Source organism: Chaetura pelagica, unplaced genomic scaffold, assembly GCF_000747805.2.
Source record: "Chaetura pelagica isolate M959 unplaced genomic scaffold, ChaPel_1.0 scaffold26, whole genome shotgun sequence".
Classification (NCBI taxonomy): Eukaryota; Metazoa; Chordata; class Aves; order Apodiformes; family Apodidae; genus Chaetura; species Chaetura pelagica.
The window spans coordinates 248,589-252,908 of record NW_009953793.1 but is presented as its reverse complement, the minus strand read 5'-3'; positions in this window follow the sequence as shown (position 1 = coordinate 252,908).

Genomic DNA, 4,320 nt, shown 5'->3' with positions numbered 1-4,320 from the left:
ACCTCCCCCTGGCTGAGCTGGTGGGAGCCCAGATCCTGCTCCTCACTGGGGCACCCCAGCAGAAGACCATTTCCCCCACAGGGTGGGCACATGTTCAGGGATTGTTGGGTTCCTCAGCACAGGGGAAGCAGTTTTGATGCAGCCACACAGCCAGGGGAAGGAAGCTGTGATGGTTTCCTGGGGTTCAGCCCTTTTTGTGCCACAGAGGAACTCTCCTCTTGCACGTGGGAGCCAGCAAACCTCACAGCAGAGCCACTGCAAGTGCAGCTGCTCCAAAAGCATTTCTATCACCCCATCTAATGAGGTGGTCAGGGCACATTTAAAAAGATTTATCTCTATTTTCCACTGGAATGAAGCATAATTCACTCCAGTGGTTTGATTGTTGATAGGGAATTTTCTGGGTTTGGAGCATGTTTTGTCCTACAAATTAAATCTAAGTTAAATCTATAGAGATTTTGACTAAATATCTGATTTTATTGTTCCTAAAACATTTTTTATTTTACTAAAATATTTTATGATTTTGAAATTAATTGGGGTTTGAGATTTTTTTCTCTTACTTTGATAACTTAGCTTGCTGGTTATTCTGTTTTCCACTAAGCACTGACTCCACTAGTGTCATGCATGGAAAATGCAAGCAAAACTAAGTAATCCTTATCCAGACATGGAAGTTATTCCATATATATTATATATATGCACATATCCCTTTAATATTGCTATGTGGAGGGAGATCTAAATAGCAGAAGATGGTGAAACACTGTCACAATAGCATGGCATGATGTGGGAGGTGGGAATTACTAGCTCCTGGTGTCTGGTAGCTCCTGATGACTGGTCTGGCTGTCACTGGGAGCCACCATCCTGAGATGGTGGTGGGACTGAGCCCTGAATCCTGCTTGGGAATGAGAACAAGACCTGAAATGAATTCTTTACTATTTCCAATTATCATAGAATCACAGACAGGTTTGCTTGAAGGGACCTTTCAAGGCCATCTAGTCCAGGCCCCCTGCCATGGGGCATATTCAACCACACCAGGTTGCTCAGAGCCCTGTCCAACCTGGCCTGGAATGTTTCCAGGGATGGGGGCTTTACCACCACTCTGGGCATCCTGGGCCTGTTTCACCACCCCCAAAATAATAATAATAAAAAAAAATGTTGCCCTTTCCTCAATGTCATGAAATCTGTGAGAAGGTGGGTGGGTTTTCTGCCAGCCCTGGGGGGTGTTGTGGTTCTCAAGGTCCAGCAGAAACTTTTCTACCTCCTTGTGGCCACTGCGGGTGCAGTACCAGGCTAAGAGGAGGTGACACTGCATGGGCTAATTGAAGAGGAGATGTCAAGTGTTCCCTCTGGCAGCCTGACCCCCCTGCTGATCCCACCCCTGAGCTGGGTTCTCCCCAGGGTGATGTCTCCTTGCAGCAGCATGGAAGGACATGCTCCCTCCTGGGGAGAAGGGAGGGGACATCTACATGCAGGTGTCTCCTTGGAAATCCAGGGGGACAACATGGTCACCAGGACACATGCTCAGCAGGAGATGAATGTTAAGGACAGTGGATGAGGCTCTTCTACCTGGAGGCACTCCCTGAGCTCTGTGTGGTCCTGGAGAACTGCTAGGAGCTTCCTACAGCACTTTCTAGGCTGAAAGCTGGAGCCTCTGACTGAGCGTGATGCTCCAGCACCTCTCAAGCTGAGGATTTTGCCAGGCAAGGCAATGACAGTGCATGTGCAAGCCCAGGAGGAGCCCACTGAAACTCCTGGTCCCAAAGAGGTAAACCCCCTGTTCTGTCCCCTGCATGGTCAGTGGTCACATTCATTGTCTTCTGCAGAAAGGGAAAAAATAGAAGCAGCAGCAGCAGAGCAGAAGAAAGAGAAATGTCCACAGGAACTGTCCTCCTTCCTCTCCAATAGGATGTGTGAGGTTCCCAGCACCTCCTGGCAGAGGGATGGTCCCCATGGGGTGGCTCTCAGCTGCAGGCAGGGAGCTGGGACCTCTCGGGGTGGTGGATTCCAGACTAGCCAGGCTCAGGAAGGCACCAGAGAAGTGAAATGCAGCACGTGCTGAGGGTCTCATTAAACAGGGAATGATGCAAAGTCTCTCAGATAATTTAAACAGTAACTCAGGGGGGGCTTCTCTTATAATAGGTAATTACCAAAACATTTCCTTAATATATTCCAAAGGAAAAAATTGAGTATACTCATCTATCACCTGGGTGATAGGTTTGTAATAAACACCAGCCAGGCACCATCAGGGTGAAGTATGGGTGCCATCTTCTCTGCTCTTTAATTGTAAAAATGAGGCTTTAAAAATCCATCTTGTTAGGTGTTTTAAAGCATAAATATTAAAAAATGTTAATTACCTCCCACCAGGGTAAAAATACCTGTGTAGGAAAACTATACACAGAAAGAAGAGAGGACACATCTGCTGTAAACAAAAAGCCAGCAGAGCACTGGTTACCCACCCCTGGTTGTACCTGCTCAGAGCAGAGGGAGCACACGTGGGATTTAAAGGGGATAAACCACATTTTTAAGCATAGACTTCACTACACAGTGACCAGTGGTTTGCAACCTGACCTTCAGGTCCTAAAAAAATGAGAACCACAGGTAGGAACATCATGAATGTGGCCGTGAGGCCCATGAGTCCAAGCCCTGTGCTGTGCTGCACACAGACCCAGGCTGAGCCTGGGGACACTCACACAATGGGATGATTCACAATTTTTCTGTTTGTGTTCTGTTTTGGAAGAGCTGCCTGGCTGGGTGGGCAAAGGTGTTTAGAAGTGCTGGGTTTACTGCTCCATCTAACCTGCTAATGATGATCCCAAAGGCTGGGCTGGCTGGGTTGCTGACATGGTGGTTGTGCTGCTGCTTTGGCAGCTGTTGGGCCAGGGGCTGGCACAGCCCAGAGTGAATTCTGCAGATACTGGGGAAATGGAGCATTGATCTCTCCTGGGGATGCTTGCTGCTTCCTTCTTTATTACCATTGCAACTAAATGCTTTAAGAGGTCTATTTTCCCTATTGCTCTGTCAACAGAAACCATAAAATCTATTTTAAATTATACTATTATCTACTTATTTGACTGCTGCCTGGAGAACAAGTACTTTCATGTCACAGATGCAAATTAAAATTTTCACTGAGGCTTCCCAAGCTCTGCCTGGATTCTGCTTCCAGCCTCCCATGTCAACTTCACCTCCTCTGGGATGTTACTGCCCAGGGAGATTCATCTTCAGCATCTGTGTCATGAATCCTCAGAGAAGCTGCTGGAAAGAGAAAATTCAGCTGTGCCCCATTCTTTCAGGGCAGACCTGGGAGCTGTGCCAGCCTCCTGTGGGCCCAGGGCTCAGCCTCAGCAGCACCCCCATTCCTCCATCCCAGCAGGGTTTGCTGTAGTGGTAACTTGAATCAGCTGAAGCTTTCTTCTTATGTGCTTTTCCCCCCATAGAGAGCCTCATTAAGGTTGGCCCCAGCTCTGTCTGGATGGCCCTGGACACAAAGGTGGATGTTGGCACAGAGGCTGGCAGAGCCAGGGGTGCCCAGTGACCTCCTCTCCCCACTGGTGCTCTCTGAGCTGCCATGGGACTGTCCCCTGTCCCACAGCTCCTGTGGTGACACCAACCTCAACAGGAGCTGCTGCAATGCCAAGAGGCACACCAGTGTCCTCACTGGGGATGGACCTTCCTTGAAGACCTTCCTTCAGGCATGAAAACCTCCCTTCTAGCATCTGCAAAGAGGGACTCTCTCATCACAGAGCTATTCCCCAAAGGACCATGAATAAGGCAGCATCTTGGGCTTGTGGCTGGAAGAACCAGCATCCCACATGGGAGGCTGCAGCCCCCAGAGAGGATCAGGGGTCTCACCCCCCTGCAGAACGTGGCATTAGATCCTGCAGGTTTTGCCCTGGTGGGGAAGAGGTTTCAGCACAACAGCAGGACCATGGCTGGGGGGGTGTGGGGTGTGTGGAAGGGACTTGGTTCACTCCTCAACCCCCTGAGCTTGGCTTTGAGGGCTGAGCTTTGAAAGGGGTTTGAGTTGGCAGCTGGAGCAGAGAAAATGAAGCCAGGTTGTATTTAGAGCAATGAATAATTCCCAGTCATGGATGAGAGAAGGTGCCAGGTGGGACCCACACACTCTGCTGCAGGGGCTGCTCTCCTCCTGGCTGCTGGGCTGCCTTGGGGCAGCAGGGCTCTTCCTCATCTGTGCATGATTCATCTACAGGCAAAAAAAACCCCAACTCTATAAAGGTACAAACCTCTCATTCTTGTCCATAGGTCATGAGCAAAAAAGTTATAAATAACCAATGGCCTTGCATTTCCTCCTTCCAGCCCTGTCTCAGT